General features: G+C 45.6%; 1 long non-coding RNA gene across 1 annotated transcript; it reads right to left on the reverse strand.

The window, feature by feature from the left end:
• Nucleotides 1-5,447: 5,447 nt before the first annotated feature.
• On the reverse strand, nucleotides 5,448-22,393 carry LOC142924759 (uncharacterized). The gene is made up of 3 exons (XR_012941843.1): nucleotides 21,962-22,393; nucleotides 20,330-20,425; nucleotides 5,448-5,720 (listed from the first exon to the last, which is right to left on the reverse strand). It is a non-coding gene; the product is annotated as an uncharacterized LOC142924759 (long non-coding RNA).
• Nucleotides 22,394-23,087: the final 694 nt, after the last annotated feature.

Below are 23,087 nucleotides of genomic sequence, written 5' to 3' on the forward strand. Positions count from 1 at the left end.
ACTTGTTCAAAGCATTGACCGTCCATGGCATGGATCTGCTTTTGCAGTGGATAAACAACCTGCAGCCTACTAAACCGTGCCAGCCATGGTGCCGCTCGGTTGTGCAGTGGCAAATAGGTATGAAAAGCACAACCACAATGCCAACCTTGTACCTAACGTACATTATGTAGAATATTAACCGGCATCTGTTTAAACAAAGATACAACCCAAAGAATACATCTTAACAATATATTTAACTTTTCACCAATTTTGTTTCTCATTGTGTTAATGGTATCACACAAAACAAGCAATCTATACAAACCCTTCGTGGTCAAGGACGACCCACAGGCGCAGACATAACAGAGCTACTTCTAAGATCCATTGAAGTGAAATGCAGTCCAAATTGTAGGGGGGCAGTGCTTTTCCAACCACTCTGCCAATCAAAGTAATGTTCATCACATGGCAGTCAAACGCAGTAGTTTTCTCAGAGATTGAAATTAAACAATAGAAGTGCACGACCAAATTTAATATCGTTTTTGGTGCAGTTATTGGTGACTGGGCTGAGACTATCAACTTATAACACCTTAATAACCTAGGTTGAATCACAGGTGAGTTTGCCATTCTTTCAAACAAATAAATCACAGTGGTGCCAGCTCATCCACCCTGACTTCCAATTCACCGTGTCACCGTTCGTGTTTTGGGTTCGACGGCTGTATTGCATACAGAGCCACGTGGCCGCGCGTCAAGTGACAGAAGGATGAGCCCGACGATGCCGACCACGGGACGGACGGGTGAGGTGTCACGGCGTGCGGGGCGTCACGGTGCAGTCGTACGTTCGGGTAGCGGGAGTGTCGCAGCCAGTCACCGATGGCCACCACGATGCGGTGGGCCTGCAGGGACGCTGCTTGTCTTGTCTCCACCCGCACTCGTGGCATGCGGCGGTCCGCGGGCGTGAACAGGTGGCGGGTGGCCTGCAACACGCACAAAGAGCCCCCAGTAAGGCATTCAACAAACTGTTTGGGCGAGTGCCGTCAGCACACACCTATTCAAGCTGGTACGGCAAACGACGGGGTGGGTACGGCCAGCACCATGCCCGACCGCCTTTGTCTCCACAGCGCTGATGTTTACATGCCACATCAGAGACTCATTTATGGCCGAGTCGACCTAGGGAAGGGCCCAAGACAGGTTCAGACATTTGCCGCTGTTTATTGGTTATGAGCGATAAATATAATCCAACTCGGGTCCCAGAATTCGTAGCGCAGCGCGCTAACCGCTACATCACCGCTCCCCACACGTACACACACACATGAAGATCAGCCCACCTCCTTGATTGGGCTGGGCATGAGCATGCCGCACAGCGGCCTCGAGTTCCGCTTGATGATGCCGACCACTTTGCCAGTGGGTCGACGCATCTTCCCACTTTCGGCTTTCAGCTGGAGACCAAAACAAAGGACAAACATCGTGTTGCTTAATCTAAGCAAGAGCGATGATAGCAGCAGCAGCAGCTGGGATAGCACCGGGAGATGACAACTCAAACTCAAATGAGCACTCACCACAGTGGCGTCTCTCTCACACACTGAAGTAATTAAATAACTATTTTTTTACCAGCTCACTGCGTAACACAATACAATTTGGCTTACAGGGGAAGGAGCAATCCAAAACAATAGCGCTTAACCTGCGGATGTGGTTTCATGCTGTGTCTAATCAATGTCAATAATGAGACTGACGCTTTGTTAAAATGACAAAAGATCACAGTGAGGAGTCCTCAGTAAATATTTATAAGTTAAAACAATTCTGGCGATTGATAGAATCAACCGGAACACGCCCATCAGATACCACACGTTTAAAAAAACGCGTAGGCTGTTGCGACCAATATTATGTACAACAAAGGTTACCCTCCCATCTAATTCACAATTTGATGCTTAATCTCTCGATTCTTTATGATTTCACTTGCAATTGTGATTGACATTTTCTCTTACCTGCTTAGCACATCAGTCACCCTGTATGTGTTTAATGTTTACGTAACGTTTTTATAAGTATAACTGTGCAATGATCAGTATATAAATAATCTGCCCAAGCCAACTTGCACTACATGCGATTTCATATCTAACACTTGTTTATGTTTGTGAAATATTGTCGACTTTTCATAAACCACGGTTGTTTTTGTGCCAATTTCAATTAACTTCATTGCTGTACTTTATTATGTTTTGCATTTTGTCACTGTGGTATGTATGCATGTAGAACTTATTTCGCACCGTACACAGCCAACCATGCTAAAAAGAGGTGCGTGGCAAGGACTACAATCTAAATACAAAAAGCAGTACTAAAGAAATTAGTTTTCAATATAGAGGCCACCCTGTGACCCAGGTCACTCTCGCAAATGATACGTGTCCTGATCTCTTGAGTTCTAATTAAGTTAATTAAAATGAACATTAAAAAGGAGCTCAGACCGTGGAAGCGACGCCGTGTTGAGCCTGGATATGCATAACAGGTGGTATAGGCTCTGCGCCAAAATTGCTGGCAGCAGAGCGCAGTACAGCAAAATGAACTGTTATCCTGTCCTTCTATGCTCCTGATCTATGCCCACCCCCTTCACCAACCCGCACCGAAGTATGGTCAAATAACCCCTACGTACATACAAAAATAGTACGAAATGATTAGCACTCCTGACTTGATTTTGAAGTAATGTAATGTAAAGTCATTTAATAAACGCAAAATCAAGCTAACAGCATCTCTAATGTGGATTGTTGTCTGGTCACACGGTGTTCATTATGTCTAAGGTCTCTCTTGAAGTGGTTGAGTCTTTGTTGTTATTCTTTGTTTAAACTATATTAAAACTATTTAAAAACTATAAACTAAATAACTTTACCAGGTAAGGACCCTGAGAGCTATATAGCTCTTTTTAAGTGACCTGGCCACAAATGATCGTTCAATGAAGTATCTTATCACATTTGAAATTGATATCAGCCAAATACTCTAAGTGCATGTCAGATTGTAACTGTGGAGGGAAAAGCCGGAGGACCTGGAGAAAAATCCATGCGACCACGGGGAGAGAGACACGCACACTGCAGGTGTCTGGGTTTGATTTTGGTTCGGCAGTGTTGGCGCTCCACTCACCACATCCTCTTCATTCTCTTCTGCAACGTCCCCTGCGACGCCCTCATCGTGCAGGACCAGCGAGGAGGGGGCAACCCAGCGCTCCTCGGGGAACATCTCCACGCACACGATGTCGTCGTGCATCGCGCGGTTTAAATGCTGCAGCCCCTGGATCAACACCTGCACGCAGGAAAAAAAAAGATCCCCCCTATAGCCTTAACAGACCGCTGGGCCAAGTGCTGTTAGAGAGCAGCATATACAGTAAAACCTTGGATTGCGAGTAACTTGGTCTGCGAGTGTTTTACAAGACGAGCAAAATTTTTAATAAATATTAATTTGATAAACGAGCGAGGGTCTTGCAATACGAGCAGCTTTGTACTGCCGAGCGTCACGTGATCACAACTAATATACGAGTGCTTTGATATACGAGTGCTTTGGATTACAAACACGTTTCCGGAACGAATTATGCTCGTAATCCAAGGTTTTACTGTACAAGAGTGAGCCCATGAATCTTCTGAAACCAATGTTTTTCAGTAACATATGTTCAAGCAGGGCAATTTCTGGACTGGGTTTTTTTTTCCAACAAAGGGCCAATGTACCTAATTGTTATTTAACGTTACATTTTGGAGGTGGAAATAGACCATTCATTTTGTTAACAAAGTAGTCACAACCATCATTAGACCTCCTTTGCCAGTACCAAAATATAATAGGGTTTTTCCCCTTTTTTCTGGCAACAAAAATGAAACCTTTTACAAGGAATCATGTGTGCATTAACCACAATACTTGTGGTGAAAATGCAAACAAAAACACACTGATAATATTTGCCATATATGCGTACGCCTTTTGGCGTCCGCTGGCCTCGCACCAATTGGGTCGAGGCTCAAAAGAAAGCCGTCCCTGGTGTGGACCAATCAGTCTCAAGGACAATGCATATATTATCATAGTGTGTTTTTTGTTTGCATTTTGACCACAAGTATTGTAGTTAATGCACACATGATTCCTTGTAAAAGGTTTCAGCTTTGTTGCCAGAAAAAAAGGGAAAAACCCTATTATTAAAGTAGTCACAATTAACGTATATACTGTGGTTATGGTGGCGTAGCTATCGAGTGTGCAGGCAGTGCAACTGCACCAGGACCCACAGGCCGGGGGGGCAGGAGCCAGGCTACGACACCTACGTAGGGTGCAAAAGACGTTCAAAATACAAATATTTTAGCCCAGTAGCTCTTAACCTTTACTACAGCCTTGCAGTAAAGGTTAAGAGCTACTGCTCATGCCAAGAACGCTATGCCACTGCTTCATTATAAATTTGTTTTTAAAACTCACACAGATACGATCGAACAGCATTGTTCCTTCCGGACGCAGGCTTGTGAAACGTGTACCTCTTTATCACTGTCACCGTCCCCTCGCACCCTCAGAGTCCCCTCCAGGTAATTCTCACGACTCGCAAGGAAGGTTCCCTGGACAAACCGGCCGGAGCGCACACCTTGCTGCAGCTGGGACAGCGAGAGATGTTCGGAGAAGATTACCCAGGACTCCACCACATCCTGCACACGTACACAGCACATGCACGGCACATGCACGCGTCAACAACAATTTTGCAACCGCCATCACGTAACGAAACGAAGGATCCATTCTGATTTATCTCAGAGCAGTACGGCCATCCGTGTTAGAGAACGTTCCACAAAAGCGGATATCATAGAGCTACCTCTAGAGTTTCACCCTTCCGTCTCTGCTTTTTGATAAATATGCCACGTTATAAATCTAGGATTTATTTGATTCATAATAAAGGTTTTTGGGTTAGATCGCGTTATTTATAAATGTGTCGTAACCCTCCACCACCCGACACGGCCAATCAGCAAAAAAAGTGTCACGTTGACAAAAGACAAATAATTCACTACTTTAGCCCACCGGTGTGTTGAAGAGTGAATCCAATTGAGTACTCAAACTGTAAATGTTGTGGATTCACTCTTCAACACACCGGTGGGCTAAAGTAGTGAATTATTTGTCTTTTGTCAACGTGACACTTTTTTTACTGATTGGCCGTGTCAGGTGGTGGAGGGTTACGAGACATTTATAAATAACGCGATCTAACCCAAAAACCTTTATTATGAATAATATTGGTCGCGAAAGCCTACGTGTTAAACCGATTTATTTGATTGATTGACCATTGCTGGTGAGGATGAGACATTCTAAAAGGGAGCTGTTTAACACGTATTATTTTGCGACCAATATTATCCATAATAAAGGTTTTTTTGGGTAAGAGCACGTAAATTGGTGTAGTTAACCCGGTACAGCCAATTAGTAAGGTTTGTTACGTAAAACAAAACGTGTCAATTAGTTACTACTGCAGCACGCCAGTGTATTGGAGAGTAAACCCACAACACTTACAAATCGAGTATATCGTTTCCCTGGCGATTACAACCAGCGAAACGTCGTACTCAGCGCAAGGCAAGTGTCCCTTTCTTCAGTGAGGCAGCTGGATGCAACGCGGAAGTGAGGGGTCGGACAAGGGTACAGGCCCGCACCAAAAATATGAGGGGGGGGCAGAGCTGATGCACGCATACGGAGTCTCACCTGCTCCGAGGCCAGTGCCAGACGGTCAATCAACTCAGGGTTGTCCAGCAAGCTGCGCACGTATTCCTCCACTGGGGGTACACAGACACGCGCAGATAAACGCAGAAATTATAATTGGCGACACGATTTACCGGACGATTTAGAGTGCCACCCAAAATGTAAATTTGTTACTTTTCAAGTCATGCCTGCTGGATTTATTAATTTTCCTGTTTAACTGAAGCACTGTTTAACAAGAGGCACTACAGACTTGATTCAAAGCTTTCGTGACTGCAGGAATTACTCTTTGGTTTTTTCGGTAAAGTCACGTATAAATAAGAAATAATAAAATAACATAATAGCGTACGACGTTTCGGTTGCAACACAAGCAGCCATCATCAGGTACAGAAGAGCTAAATTTACGAGAGAGAGGAAACACATAACCCCAGATGTATATACAGACACACAAGTAGGGGGGAACTAACACAGATACAACAGGGGACACAGAAAGAGAAGCATACTAAACAAACAGGGTTTAGCGCCCGAAACGTCGTGATTTGTTTAATTTTATACCTATGTTACTTTACCGAAAGAACCAAAGAGTATGTTTAACTGTGTCTCTGTGACTGTGCGTGTTTAACTGTGTCTTTGTATGTGACTGTGTCTGTGGTGCACGTCTTTGTTGCCCTTAATATGGCTGTCTGGGTGGCGAGTGGTCGCTCAGTGGTTAGTTCACTGCGCTACGAACCCAACGGCCAGAGTTCGATTCCCGCTCATGGCCAACACCAGTGACAATTATCTGAACCGGTCTTGGGCCTCCCCAGGTGGACTCAGTCTCAAATGAGTACCTGGTGCGGTGTGTAAACATCTACACTGGGGAGACAAAGGCGGCCGAGCGTGGTGCTGGGCACCCACCCCGTCTTGTACCGTGGCCGACCTTCACAGAAGTTGCCCCAAGTTTGTTGAAGGCCACACAGGGATTTTTTTTCTTTTTTTTAGTGCATCCACCGCGACCTGGCTGCGAGGAAATTGCTGGTAACCCATGGACACATCGCCAAGATTTGCGACTTTGGGCTGGCACGGGACGTCCAGCTTGACCCCAACTACGTGGTGAAGGGCAATGTGAGTCCTTAACCTTACTTAGCATCATCAGCATCATTATCAGTATCGCTAATGTCATCACCATCATCGGGATAGAAGGCCCATCACTTTAATTGTACTCAATGTTTTTATTTTATTTTGCACAGCCCCTAAGAAAAAAAGAGTGGGGGTGCTGCCACACATGGTGGTGCAATGGCTCTCCCACCCTGGACTTGCAATCCAGAGGTCGGTAATTGGATTCAATCTCTCTGCTCTGCCGACAGTTTAAAATATGGCGCAATTTTACAAATCGCCTCCCCCCCCCCACCATGTGGTACACGGGGTAACTGGCCCAGAATAACAACCTGTGGTGGTGACCACCAGGCTAACTACACTAATTACAACATGACTAGCTACGACAGACCGGGACCACAGCTCGGGTCCAGGTCCACGTGTTGGAGACTCGGTAGAACGTAGACGCAGACAAAGGTTTCTTCAAGATGAACAACAACGCCAGTCCCTCTAGGGGACCCGGCTTATATTCTCTGTGGCGTGGCTGGCTCCGCCCTTGGCCACGACCACCTTCTAGAATCCTCGAGCAGCAGGATCTGGACCCCGACCACGTGACCACCCCTAGCCCCCACTTGGGGCCCCTTTGTAGACTTAGCCGGTCACGTGTCCTCTCGGGTCAACCAGAGTGCCATGGCCTTTAGTAACCCCTTTACTACGGCCGGCATTCCCACACCCTATCCTGTCGGGCTGGCACTGCACGCCAAGCGTGATGCCATCCAGCTGATCAATCAGCGCTGACCGAGCCCTTCTAGGGCCGGTACTACACCTGGCACTACACAGTGACATCCCGTGATATCATTACACATTTAACCCTTCAGGGTAGTGGAGGGCTAGATTACGCTAATTTGGCCAGATGAATGTGGCCTCAGGCAAAAAAACGTATGACGAATCGCGAAGCATCGCCCTGAACTGAATTTACTGAACGTATTGTTGTTGTGCTTGTGGCCATGCGGTCATGTCTCCAGAAAGCATGTTCCATGGGCTCTACAAGGTGCAGAGCGACGTGTGGTTAAGGGCAATTCCCTGTCCCCAGACGACTTGCTTGTCAGTTTTGATGTGCTTTCCTTATTCACCAAAGTTCCGATACCTGACACCATCGCAATCACTGAAGACTTGGTTCATCAAGGACTGCATACTGATGTACTCCCCCTGGTGAGACACTGCTTAACCAACACATATTTCACCTGGAATGGAACTTTCTACAAATAAACTGAGGGCACCCCAATGGGCACCCCCCTATCTCCGGTTGTAGCCAACGTTTTCATGGAGAAATTTGAAACTGACGCCATCCAGACTGCCACTCTACGCCCGACGTTATGGAAGAGGTACGTGGATGACACTTTTGTCATCTGGCCACATGGCTGGCCTGCTCTAGACCAATTCCTCGACCACATCAATTCCATATACCCAGCCATCAGATTTACCATGGAAGTCGAAAAAGATGGCAAGGGACCCTTTTTTATGTCCTAATTAAAAGGAGAGCTGATGGTTCAATGAGCCACTCTGTCTACAGTAAAGCTACCCATACAGATGCTTACTTAAAACCGGATTCCCACCACCATCCATCCCAGAAGAACTCCCTCATCAAGACTCTATACCATAGAGCCCAATGCATTTCCGACCAGGAACACATTGCCAGTGAACTCAAGCATGTACACCAAGCTCTCAAGGCTAATGGTTACTCCGACTACACAATCCGCAAAGCCATCACTCCAGCCATGAAGAAGGATCCTCTTGAGGAGCCATTCAAAACCATCACCTTACCCTACATTGCGGGGGTCACAAATAAGATCTCCAAAATCCTGAATAAACACAAGATCCAGGTCCGATTCAACACAGTACATAAAATCCGTGATCTGGTTCCGTCTGTAAAAGATGTGGTTCCAGACATACAGTACCTGGGCGTCTACAAACTAAGTTGCCTTTGTGGTAGCAGTTACATTGGAGAAAACAAACGACATATCTCGGACCGCATCCGTGAACATAAAGCAGACTTGAAACACTGTAGGACGAACACCTTAGCCGTGGCAGATCACTGTTATAATTCAGTGGGCTCACATGACATTGACTTCTCCAAGACGGAGGTTCTCTGCAAGCCATCCGGCTTGTATTTTATGGTGACTTTCAGACCGCAGTCCATTCGCTGGCACTGCCTCTTCACACGACGATCAATGGTATGGTTTATAGCATGTTATATAATAATACAAAATAGTATAACATTGTAATGTTTAACATAATTCATAAGGCAATATATAGTATCGTAATTGTATAGTGAATATACAGCAGTGTGGTATACAGTAGGGTTGGTAGAATAATACATAGTGTAATATTACAAGTCTAACATTTTACAGTCTAAAGTATAGGGTAGTGTAAAGTAACGCATTGTATAATTCAAGGGTGGGTTTGTCTATGGTAGTGTATATTACGGTGTATAGTTGTGTAATGTAGGAAAAAGTTTAGTTGGAGACATATCAATATACTGCATAATGTTCGAGCTTACATTGGGCTGTGTATACGATATTATACAATGTAGTTTAGATTGGAAGGTATAACATTACAATGTATAGTAGTCTAGTTTATGGCATGGTTGTAACGCAACACAGGACAGAGCAGCACATCGTGGCTGTTTCTCCCCCCTCCTCCGTTCCGAGCATGGATGGACTCGTCCGTCTGAACGAGGCTCGTCGCTCTCCGTGGTGCTAACGTTGGAAAGAAGGAAAAAAACGCCACCCTTTTTTTCGCCATATGGCATTGTAATGTATGACTTATTGTTAGTAGCTCAGCTGATTGGAGAGTATATAGAGTTTATTGATAACATTGATGTAGTTTATATTTTAGTTGTATTAATTCGTTTACTATATGGTATTCATTATATAGTGTAGTGTATACCCAGTTACTTTATTTTATAGCTCAACTTATTGAAGAATATATTGAGTACATTTATTATATTGATGTAGTTTATACTTAGTTTTTTCACATCGGTTTATTGTATGATAGTTGGGTAGTTGCAGTCCTTTAGCGTCCATAAACTAAACGCCTCTGTTGAGATGTAAACTTTGACTTTAACATAGCTATTTCCGTGACCAGTCACATGCTAATCCCTCATATTAACATGATGCTAATCTCCCAGTTACATGCTAATTTCTGACTTTAACACACTGCTGATCCAACACTTTAACACAGCGATTTCAATGCTAAATTCTCCTGTTTGATATGTAAACTCCTTTGTCAAGGCGCTTTACCTCTCCCAGCGAGCTTAAAAGACGCTGCGAATCTTAGCAGCAGTTATTGAAGCGCTGTCGTCCTACAGTTCTGTTCCTTCACCTGAAGGCTACTTGCGTTGTGGCCGAAACGTCGTGAGAATTTAATTTTTTATTATGTTTTATTTTTATTATTTTATTTCCATTCAACGTGACTTTACCAAAAGAACCAAGAAGTTGCATAGAGTTGTTGCATGCTTGGGCTCCAGATGCCGAAATTACCTTTTAAAAAACGGCTACCAGTCTCATCAGATCTCAGAAGCTAAGCTTGCAATGCCCAGCCCTGATGGTAACCCGGGGATACAAATTAATGTGGAGAAACAAATGTTCGCTTGTGACGACCAAGGCTACGCCTGTCCTCCCAAGGACAGGCCTCACTGATTCCGAAGACTTTTATTTTCAGGAGGGTCCTATTATTGCAGTAGGGAGGCGATGTTGTGCTGTGCAGTGCCGGAGAGTAAGCTCATGCAGCCGGTCCACCCTGTCCTCTCTCCTCCCGTCGGGACGGGTCGGTCACAATAGCGTTCAGAAACACCCTCCACGTCACAAAACAGTTCAATTTCTCAATCCGGAGGTCAGCTCAAATCTGTATTGTGGGCGTTCCCTTGTACTCTACTGTCTACGTGGGGCTCTGGGTCCAATCCCCTGATCACAATTGCATTCACTTAAATAATAATAAATTCTCCTGGCCACCCATAGAAAATAAGAGTGCACAATTATACGTGTGATTCATCACAGGCGAGCTCACACCGGCTACACTTACAGCTTAGGGCCTCGCATTAAGAGAGGGGGGGGGTCTCTAAATACGAAACAAGAAATAGACACGAGGTTTAGAGTTTTAACATAATTGTTTAATAAATAAAGATCGGTGAGAAAAAAAGACTCTCCAAAGCAGTTATTTTCATTCTGCTAACAAAAATATACAGGCATTCATAGAAGGGGCCTCTTAAGCTTGACAATGGCATAGGGCCCCAGCAATGCCATCATCCGGCTCTGCTGCCGAGTGTCATCCCAATGAAGTAATTTGCAGGTAACTTTAGCATTGGGATGTTTGGCCAATACCCAGTTACATTGTGATTGTGTGTTTTCTAGCTATGTGAGCAAACTGGATAACCCATACAGAACAAAGGGGAGAACGTAGAAAACTCCACAAAGTGCCAGTCGGATAATTAACCAAGGCCCTTCTTGTTGCGAGGGTCAAATATCACCGCTGCACCACCCTGCCACCTGAAACGATAATAGTTCGCTTATAATTTTTTCGTTATTTGAGTGTGTACATTTATACGCGATAATCACGTCTCATCTCAAGCATTTGAAAAGGGCATCCACAGTGGCAACTGTTCTCTGTGTGACACACGGTTATTCTGCACCTAACCTGTAAGCAGGTCAAGTGCTGTTTGCTGCGAGCAATCCCAATTGAGTGAGTCGCAGTGAAGTTTTTTTTTACATGACAATTTTCGCCTGTGATGCTGACACACGATGGCCATACTTTATTTTAACTAATGTCTTGGGATCGTTTTTATTTTTTTACGTTGAATTTTATTGAGTAAATCACGAGCCCGTTACAGTGCGCCACGGGACTGCACGTCATTCGAGTGGTGCATTCACAATGCAACCGGACCATTTATTAGGGGGGGCTGACGCGAAGGGGGGAGTGAGGCCCGCGCCCCCCCCATAAACTGGGGGGGGGGGAGAGGGGGGCATTGTGACAGGCGTATTGTAGTAGGTGTAATCTGCTCCACGTTTGTCTTGATAAAGGAGACCTGTGCAACCTGCTCGGTGTGTGATGTGCGTGCTCCTCGGTGTGTGATGTGCGTGCCGCTGGATGTGTGATGTGCGTGCTCCTTGGTTTGACGTGCGTGCTCCTCGGTGTGACGTGCGTGACGCTCGGTGTGACGTGTGTGGGTGTAGGAGAGGCCCCTTACCCTGGCGCATGGCAGTCGATGACAAGTTCTACCGCTTGATCTGCGATGGCTACTGCATGCAGCCACCCCCCTGCTGCCCACCGCAAGTGTAAGCCGCCCCCCCATACCTCCCACACCAGGTTTTATCCACTGCTGGACTGATGCGTTTCTATTGTGGATGCAGGTGGCTGACGGAGGAGAGTGCGAAGTGTTTGTTCTGGGATATTCTTTGATTTTAATTGTAGTGATTCAATTAATTGATTGAACAATTGCTTAAGGGTGAATTACGTGATGTGTTATTGGCAGTGAGTTGTGCTGGCTCGTTCAGTCTCGTTGACACGGCCATTATGAACCATCTTAGTCTGGAATGTCCTACTTCCAGCCGTACGTGCTGTTGCGACCCACAGACTCCTCACATACAATGAGGGAAAAAAGTATTCGATCCCCTGTTGATTTTGTACGTTTGCCCACTGACAAAGAAATGATCAGTCTATAATTTTAATGGTAGGTTTATTTGAACAGTGAGAGACAGAATAACAACAAAAAAAATCCAGAAAAACGCATGTCAAAAATGTTATAAATTGATTTGCATTTTAATGAGGGAAATAAGTATTTGACCCCCTCTCAATCAGAAAGAAGTCTGGCTCCCAGGTGTCTTTGATACAGGTAACGAGCTGAGATTAGGAGCACACTCTTAAAGGGAGTGCTCCTAATCTCAGCTTGCTACCTGTATAAAAGACACCTGTCCACAGAAGCAATCAATCAGATTCCAAACTCTTCACCATGGCCAAGACCAAAGAGCTCTCCAAGGATGTCAGGGACAAGATTGTAGACCTACACAAGGCTGGAATGGGCTACAAGACCATTGCCAAGCAGCTTGTGAGAAGGTGACAACAGTTGGTGCGATTATTCGCAAATGGAAGAAACACAAAAGAACTGTCAATCTCCCTCGGCCTGCGGCTCCATGCAAGATCTCACCTCGTGGAGTTGCAATGATCATGAGAACGGTGAGGAATCAGCCCAGAACTACACGGGAGGATCTTGTCAATGATCTCAAGGCAGCTGGGACCATAGTCACCAAGAAAAAAATTGGTAACACACTACACCGTGAAGGACTGAAATCCTGCAGCACACGCAAGGTCCGCCTGCTCAAGAAAGCACATATACAGTGAGGGAAAAAAGTATTTTATCCCCTGCTGATTTTGTACGTTTGCCCACTGACAAAGAAATGATCAGTCTATATTTTTAATGGAAGGTTTATTTGAACAGTGTGAGACAGAATAACAACAACAAAATCCAGAAAAATGCATGTCAAAAATGTTATGAATTGATTTGCATTATGAGGGAAATACGTATTTGACCCCTCTGCACTTGGTGGCAAAACCCTTGTTGGCAATCACAGAGGTCAGACGTTTCTTGTAGTTGGCCACCAGGTTTGCAAACATCTCAGGAGGGATTTTGTCCCACTCCTCTTTGCAGATCTTCTCCAAGTCATTAAGATTTCGAGGCTGACGTTTGGCAACTCGAACCTTCAGCTCCCTCCACAGATTTTCTATGGGATTAAGGTCTGGAGATTGGCTAGGCTACTCCAGGACCTTAATGTGCTTCTTCTTGAGCCACTCCTTTGTTGCCTTGGCCGTGTGTTTTGGGTCATTGTCATGCTGGAATACCCATCCACGACCCATTTTCAATGCCCTGGCTGAGGGAAGGAGGTTCTCACCCAAGATTTGACGGTACATGGCCCCGTCCATCGTCCCTTTGATGGGGTGAAGTTGTCCCGTCCCCTTAGCAGAAAAACACCTCAAAAACATATTTCCACCTCCATGTTTGACGGTGGGGATGGTGTTCTTGGGGTCATAGGCAGCATTCCTCCTCCAAACACGACGAGTTGAGTTGATGCCAAAGAGCTCCATTTTGGTCTCATCTGACCACAACACTTTCACCCAGTTGTCCTCTGAATCATTCAGATGTTTATTGGCAAACTTCAGACCGGCATGTATATGTGCTTTCTTGAGCAGGGGAACCTTGCGGGCGCTGCAGGATTTCAGTCCTTCACGGCGTAGTGTATTCCAATTGTTTTCTTGGTGACTATGGTCCCAGCTGCCTTGAGATCATTGACAAGATCCTCCCGTGTAGTTCTGGGCTGATTCCTCACTGTTCTCATGATCATCGCAACTCCACGAGGTGAGATCTTGCATGGAGCCCCAGCCAAGGGAGATTGACAGTTCTTTTGTGTTTCTTCCATTTGCGAATAATCGCACCAACTTTTGTCACCTTCTCACCAAGCTGCTTGGCAATGGTCTTGTAGCCCATTCCAGCCTTGTGTAGGTCTACAATCTTGTACGACATCCTTGGAGAGCTCTTTGGTCTTGGCCATGGTGGAGAGTTTGGAATCTGATTGATTGATTGCTTCAGTGGACAGGTGTCTTTTATACAGGTAACAAGCTGAGATTAGGAGCACTCCCTTCAAGAGTGTGCTCCTAACCTCGGCTCATTACCTGTATAAAAGACACCTGGGAGCCAGAAATGTTTCTGATTGAGAGGGGGTCAAATACTTATTTACCTCATTAAAATGCAAATCAATTTATAACATTTTTGACATGCATTTTTCTGGATTTTTTTGTTGTTATTCTGTCTCTCACTGTTCAAATAAACCTACCATTAAAAATATAGACTCATCATTTCTTTGTCAGTGGGCAAACGTACAAAATCAGCAGGGGATCAAATACTTTTTTCCCTGCCAATGAACATCTGCATGATTCAGAGGACAATTGGGTGAAAGTGTTGTGGTCAGATGAGACCAAAATGGAGCTCTATGGCATCAACTCAACTCGCAGTGTTTGGAGGAGGAGGAGGAATGCTGCCTATGACCCCAAGAACACAATCCCCACCGTCAAGCATGGAGGTGGAAACATTATGCTTTGGGGGTGTTTTTCTGCTAAGGGGACAGGACAACTTCACCGCATCAAAGCGACGATAGACGGGGCCATGTACCATCAAATCTTGGGTGAGAACCTCCTTCCCTCAGCCAGGGCATTGAAAATGGGTCGTGGATGGGTATTCCAGCATGACAATAACAAAAAACACACGGCCAAGGCAACAAAAGAGTGGCTCAAGAAGAAACACATTAAGGTCCTGGAGTGGCCTAGCCAGTCTCCAGACCTTAATCGCATAAAAAAAATATGTGGAGGGAGCTGAAGGTTCGCGTTGCCAAACGTCAGCCTCGAAACCTTAATGACTTGGAGAAGATCTGCAAAGAGGAGTGGGACAAAATCCCTCCTGAGATGTGTGCAAACCTGGTGGCCAACTACAAGAAACGTCTCACCTCTGTGATTGCCAACAAGGGTTTTGCCACCAAGTACTAAGTCATGTTTTGCAGAGGGGTCAAATTCTTATTTCCCTCCTTAAAATGCAAATAAATTCATAACATTTTTGACATGCGTTTTTCTGGATTTTGTTGTTGTTGTTCTGTCTCTCACTGTTCAAATAAACCTACCATTAAAATGATAGACTGATAATTTCTTTGTCAGTGGGCAAACGTACAAAATCAGCAGGGGATCAAATACTTTTTCCCTCATTGTAGAGACCCACAGACTGCTTCTCTCTCTACGAGATAAACATGACCAGTGTTTCTGCACTACGTATGGAGATGCAGTGGCATTTAGACGCCGCTGTGTGAATCCATACTGTAGATATTTTATGCCTTCATGACCCTCTACCTACTCACCCCCCCTCACCTCCCTCGCCACCTGACCCCCTTCCTCCCCCTGTGACGTCATTAACATCATCAGCACTCATTCAACCATTCTGAGAACGAACGCGCACTGGAAGAGGTGAAAGCGCAGACCGAGCTTGTGCGCGATTCGCCTTCCTCGCACCCTCACCGCACCCTCCCCTCGCCCCACAGCCGCAAGGTGATGCACCGCTGCTGGAGCTACGCGCCGTTAGAGCGCCCCACGTTTGAGGCGATCCTCGCAGAGCTGAGACCGGCCTCCAACCATGACAAGATCGACAAAGGCGAAGAGGTCGGCTGGGAGCCGTCGTCCGTTCCGTCCGAGCACAGCTCCCTCGCTTGCTAGGATCGCCCTCGCTACCTTGTCCACTCTAGGGGTGAAGTTTTTTTTATTATTTCAAAGATTACCGTGCTACATTTGTTTATTCAGGGAAGTCTCACTCTTTTGCAGGAGGGTCCTGTCCAGCTTTCACAGAAGGGGGCGATGTTGCCACGGTGTGTAATCCCTGTTTAAGTAATTTGCAAGTAAAATCTTACAATTAGAATGGGTTGTTCTTTTTTGAAAGCTGAGAACCCTGAGAAAACGCGTGCACAACAGGGGAAGAACATGCAAAGTCCACAAACTCTCACTTACACGCAAAGACAAAGATCCCCCCATGTAACAGACTGTTGGAGTAAGTGCCGTTATGAGCACTTATGCAGGCCAGCACAGCATATGGGGTTTGTCTCTGCCAGTGCTGATGTTTTCACAATGCACCAAGTACTCATTTGAGGCCGAGGGTAGGTCCAGGAATGGTTCAGATAATTGCCACTGGTGTTGGCCGTGAGCAGGAATTATGCCAGGATTTATGGCTCCATAGTACAGCTCGCTAACCCGCTGCACTAACGCTCCCCGTAAACATCGGTAACATAAACAAACAACAGCTCGTACAAATACAAGAACAAATACAAGAACCCCCCCCCCCCCCCCATAAGGTACATCGTGTTGTTTTGATTTCACGACTCGGCGCGACTCGCAAATACTCAAAGCGAGATGCTCGTGGCTAGTAAACAGGTGTCCAGTAGTCAATCCGTGTTTACTAAAATCTCGTGGTTGGTAAATTAGCGGTTGGCAATGGATTCCTGTAGATGTATGCCTCTACTTACGAAAGGGATGCGTTCTTCAAAAAACGCACGTAAAACAAAATATCGTAAATCGGAATGGCTTTTCCGATTAATTGGATACGAAAAACTTGCGATGTGTTTCAGACAGTTATTTCTACTATAAACCCAAAATAAACACCAATATTTCACAATGCAAAAAATAATAAAGAACAAATATTACAATGGTTGAATAATAATCAATTAAAAAAATAATTAACATCTTCAAGGAACTCACCAAAAGATCTGCATGTTGGAATGACTGGAGAGGTGACGAGGCGTTACTTTTGCACTATGGGGATACTGTGACACTGTCGTGGATGGATGACAGCTTTTTGCTTGATGATCTCATGGTGCGTGCCATGTGATATATTGTTTCCGCTGAAATTCTATTTCGTAAGTCGAAAAGTATCCTTAATTTGTCAATTTCGTTTTCACTAAATTTCGTGAATGGAACATTCGTAAATCAAAAGACAAAAGATTTCCTGTACAACCAATATAGACTGTTGGGCCAAGTGCAGTCGTCAAGCACCTAATACAGAAAATAAAAAACACGTGCATTCATGCACAACCACGTACAAATACACGTGACAATTATAAGCACATGCTCTCAACAGAAATTACAAATGTTATATATTGTGCTTTAATGATTACATTTTATATTAGTGTGTCTTAATATTACCATCATCACCACCATCATCACAAAATGTATCATTACCATCATCCTAACCATCTGTATAATCAATCACCATCTGTATCATCACCACCAAAGCAAAGACTCCCCGTATAGCCCGAATAGACTGTTGGGGCAAGTGCTGTTAGCGAGTACCTGTGAAGGCCAGCATGGCACACGAGGGGTGGGTGGCCAACACCACGCCCGGCCGCCTTTGTCTCCCCAGTAGTGATGTTTACACAACACCAGGTACTCATTTGAGGCTGAGTCGACCTAGGGGAGGCCCATGACCGGTTCAGAGAGTCGTTACCTGCGTTGGGCATGAGCGAGAATTTAACTCGGGTCGCCGGGTTCGTAGCGCAGCGTGCTAAACGCTACACTACCGCTACCCACGACCTGTATCACCATCATCTTCCAGAGTTAATACATTTCATGTCAATAGCTGGAAATGCTTGTATTTGTAATAAAAAAAATGCATAAGTAGTTGTCACTCACTCACCCACACTCAAACGGTCAGAAAGGACTGAAAGATGAAATATCTTCAGAACCCTACATCCTGAAACTAAATTAATTATTTCAATTTTACCAAGTAAGGCCCACTGAGCTATATCGCACACTCAGGAGTCCTGATTCAACTTCTGGGAGTCTCAAGTCCAACGCCATGGAATTGTATATGTTTAAACATGTGCGTGCATGTGTGTTTGTGTGCACGTATGTGTGCATGCGTGCCTTCATATGCGCATGCGTGTATGCACATGCGTGTGTATGCACGTGCGTGTGTAAAATAACTTTAGCCATGACGAATGAGAATAAAAGAATAAATTGATAAAATAAAAGAACACAATAATATTCTCACGACGTGTCGGCCACAACACAAGCGGCCTTCATCAGGTGAAGGGGACGAGACTGTCTGGAAGACAGCGCTGTCCTGTTGTGGCCGAAACGTCATGAGAATATTATTGTGTTATTTTATTTTATCAATTTATTATTTTATTCTCATTCTACATGACTTTACCGAAAGAACCAAAGAAGATGAATCCTTGCAGTCACGAAAGCTTTAAATCGAAATTTAGCCATGACATTTGGGATATGTTAGGTTTAGGGTTAAGAGCTTTGCGCACGTAAACAGGTGGGTGTGTTAACTCACCAGTGTGTAGCTCACCTCACCGGTGAGCTGGTGTGTACGCTATCTAATCTGTAAGCTTACGACTGTGTGTGCACACTACTGTGTAAGCTCACTGATGTGTAAACCTGCTGGTGTGTGGCCTCACTAATGTGCAGCACATTTTGTGGAAGCTCACTAGTGTGCATGCACACGAGTGTGCCGGTGAGTGTGAGTGTGTGTGAGTGTGCGGTGAGTGTGTGTAAATTTGTGTGAGTGTGTGTGAGTGAGTGTGTGTGAGTGAATGAGTGCGGTGTGAGTGTGTGTGAGTGTGTGTGAATGCGGTGTGAGTGCGGTGTGTGTGAGTGTGCAGTCAGAGTGTTGGTAAGTGAGTGTGCGGTGAGTGTGTGTGAATGTGCAGTCAGTGTGCCGTGAGTGCGTGGTGAGTGTGCAGTGAGGGTCCAGTGAGTGTGTGAATGTGCAGTCAGTGTGCCGGTAAGTGAGTGCGTGGTGAGAGCGGTGAGTGTGTGTGAATGTGCAGTCAGTGTGCCGGTAAGTGAGTGCGTGGTGAGTGTGCGGTGTGTGAGTGTGCAGTGAGTGCCGGTGTGCGAGTGTGCCGGTAAGTGAGTGTGCGGTGAATGTGGTGTGTGTGAGTGTGCCGGTGAGTGTGTGGTGAGTGTGTGGCTTGACGTGTCTCCGTATCAGTCTTACTCAGCCACCCCCTTACTTGCCCACGCGTAGATCCGTCCTGCCCACCAGACAGCTACATGCGATTCAAATGTCCACGTACACATGACATCACATTGCGATGCGCATGTGTGACATACATGTGCCACGTGTTGCACACACTACGCACGTCCCATGCACAAAGGGCATGCCTTACAAGTGATGACCACGCGATGCAGGTGCTTGCCTTGTAGATGTCACGTACCCGTGACGCACGTGGCCCGTGCGCGTGACGCGCGTGCTCCGCGCTGCCGTGTGCTTTGACCAGGGCCGTCCATAGTGGGTGCGTGGCCCCCCCCCCCGATGCCTTCAAACTAAACCGGAAGCATTACATGTGACACTGATGTCTACACGTGGGGCCTCCCCCAAAGCGCGGGGCCCGGGATAGTCGGTCCAATTTGCCGGACACTCGGGGACGACTCTTGATTTGGCATACGCAACGCGCACGTTGTGTGCGCTGTGCGTGGGGTGACTGGCCCGATGTGCGTGCCAGGCAGGGCAAGGGGGACTGCCAATGATTGTGTCGAGACCTTTTGTATGGGTGACGAGATGAACGCCCAAATTCAATGCAGGCCGCCACACAAGGGCTGCACATTTCAATGTTGAGCAGGTCCCTGTGTGTCCGTGCGTGTGGGTCCCTGTGTGTGTGTGTTGTTTCTGTGTGCGTTATGTGAGGGTAGCAGTGGCGCAGTGGATAGTACGCTGCGCTCCGAACCCCGCACACATGCGAGTTGGAGTCCCGCTCATGGCCAACACCAATAACGATTATTTATCTGAACTGGTCCTGGGTCGATTCAACCTCAATGAATACCTGGAGCGGTGTGTGTAATACGTCACCACTTGGGAGACAAAGGCGGCCGGGTGTGGTGTTGGCCACCTACCCCCTGGTATACCATGCCGACCTTCATTGGTGCTTGCGAACAGCACTTGCCACAACAGTCTGTTAAGGCTATATGGGGGATCCTCGTCTCTGCAGTGGGAAACTCGTAGGTGTGTGCATGTGTGGAGGGAAACCTGTGCTGCTGTCGTACGTTGTGACCGGGCGAGGCCAATTTCCGTCCTCATGGTCGGCCACGGCGTCCTGGTCTTCGTACTGCTGCTTGTTTTTGGCTGTAATGACACCCAACATGGACAACCCCATCACCTGCGTTCAAACAAGTGTTACACAGTACGAACAACATGCGCAATAAAGCAACCACAAAGCACATACACTTTTAAATATAAAAGCACTGGGGGTCTAGTACTGTAGTCACCAATCCGTGTGTATTATTTATTTATTTGTTGGTCATTCTGATGGCAGCACAAACAGAAGCTGCATCCATAACTTCTCAATCCGCACAGTCCCAGGCCAAGGTCCATTCGTGGAATTAATACAAATATTTACTTATTAGAGGGTGTTTTTGTTTGTTTGGGTTAGATCGCATAAATCTTAGCCAAGTTTGTCACGTAAACAAAACATGCCAATTAGTGACTAATTCAGCACATCGGTGTGTTGGAGAGTAAACCCACAACATTTACAATTCAAGTACCGTGACGTTTCGCCTGTAACTACAACAACAACCCGCCTCGTCAGGTGACAGCCAGAGTTGTGGTGAAATCCTTCCCCTGTTTCGGTCTTTAATAGACGTAGACGGGGGATAAATGTGACGTCGTCGCTTGTAAGCAGATCCGATACGAAGACGGGGGGGGGGGGGGTAATGTATTGATGTAAATTACAATGGATATCTGTTATTGATTGGGTTATTCGCAGTTAATCAACATACATAATTGTTACTCCTGCTATTATGGATTAACTCAAGCAGCTAGCGAAGGATGCTAGGTTTAGTAATATGTTATATATGTCGCTATTGTTAACTTTCAATCACATTTCTTTTGATCACTGTTGCATTGTTTTTATAGCATTATTTTAGTAATTTCTAGAAAGGTTTAGTTTAGCCTGATTTTTTTTATGTAGTGTAGAGTTAGACTTAAAATTGTAATTTAAACTGTATTATGATTGTTATTGTTATCTAACATCAAAATGGGATTTTTTTGCACACTTTAGTACGCAGCATAAACAAATGGTGCTTTTTCTAGAAGATTTCATTGTTTTTGTAGGGGATGTCTCAATTTGTGTACAGTAAATTATCAATGCATCTTGTAATTGTATTGTTTGTCGCGGTTGCACCCGAATCAAGAGCCGAATGGCTCACAGGGTTATTCCAAATAAATGAAACTGAGCAGTCCATGCGGTCCGCACCACGCCCGGCCACCTTCGTCTTGCCAGTGTTGACGTTTACACACTCGACTCGGTTAAGGCTGAGTCGACCTTGAGGGAGGCCCGGGACAGGTTCAGATATTCGCCGCTACTGCTTTTGGCCGTGAGCGTGAATGAACTTTGCTGGCTGAGCACAACGTAGCAAGTTGCCACGAGGTTCTACAGCAAAGTGGCAGAGCCCCCCCCCCCTCCCTCTACACCGCTCCCATCCCCCGCGCGGCCCTCACGGCCCCTCCACCTCACCGCGTGCCGAACCCGCGCACGTGCAACTCACACACACACAGGGTCTACTACTGGCCCGTACGTGTTTACAGTATGTTAGACTTCTTTCACACCGTACATAGTGGACACTGTGTGTGTGTGTGCTGCGAGCTGAGTGGTGGAGGTACCTGGCAACAGTTGAACCGAGCCCGCTCGGCCTCTTCATCCGTGGCGACCAGGGTACAATCGTTACTATATTCTTGGTTCTTTCAGGTAAAGTCACGTAGATAGAAAATAATAACAATAAAATAAAAATAAATTAAAATAAAAGCAAAAAACCCAAGACGTTTCGATCGCAACACGTGATAAAGACCGCTTGTGTTGCCATCGAAACGTCGTGGGTTTTTTGCCTTAACTTAAAATGGTATTTTCTATCTACGTGACTTTACCGAAAGAACCAAAAATTATGAATTCCTGCAAGTTACGAAAGTTTAAAGTAAAAAATTGACAGTCGTGTAACTAATGAGGCCTGGAGGATACAGTGGGTCACGTGGTTTCCGGGGTTTGTTACCTTAACAACTAGTGACGTCACTTCCTTAGCAACGGGCGATCGTTACAGACGGAGGTGGACGCGCGCTCTGTGTGCTTAAAGATCGCATTCGGGAGCACACTTCGACAACGTCGTCAGTGAACATCGATAACGCGGTTAAATTACTTGGTAAACCTCATTGACAAACATCCGTGAGGTTGAACACTTCATTAACACAGTTAACGAAATCTATTGACCAAACGTGACCATCCGTGACTTCTCGTTCTGCCTTCAAGGCGATATCTTCCGTGAGTACATCCACACGCGCGCTGTATCAGGATAACATTAATCTGAGAGAACATCTATATGTGAATGTGTGTTCGAAATGTTTAATATACTTGCCGACATGCAACAAACTTGAAATTTGGCATGTGGGTAGTTTCCTGACTGTATACAATTCAAAAAGTATAAAAATAGACTTTTCTATTTGGGGGGGGGGGGGGGGGCGCAAAAATGGATATAATATTTCGATGTAAAGCTTTCGTGACTGCGAGGATTCATCTTTGGTTCTTTCGGTAAAGTCACGTAGAATGAGAATAAAATAATAAATTGATAAAATAATATAACAATAATATTCTCACGACGTTTCGGCCACAACACAAGCGGCCTTCATCAGGTGAAGGGGACGAGACTGTCTGGAGGACAGTGCTGGAGTGAGAAAGCCACGCTGAGATCACGACCTTTAAGCTGTGTGAGAAGAAACAAAGCGCCTTGACAAAGGAATT

This window comes from Petromyzon marinus, chromosome 16, assembly GCF_048934315.1.
Source record: "Petromyzon marinus isolate PM22_M1 ecotype Great Lakes invasive population chromosome 16, UKy_Petmar_22M1.pri1.0, whole genome shotgun sequence".
Classification (NCBI taxonomy): Eukaryota; Metazoa; Chordata; class Hyperoartia; order Petromyzontiformes; family Petromyzontidae; genus Petromyzon; species Petromyzon marinus.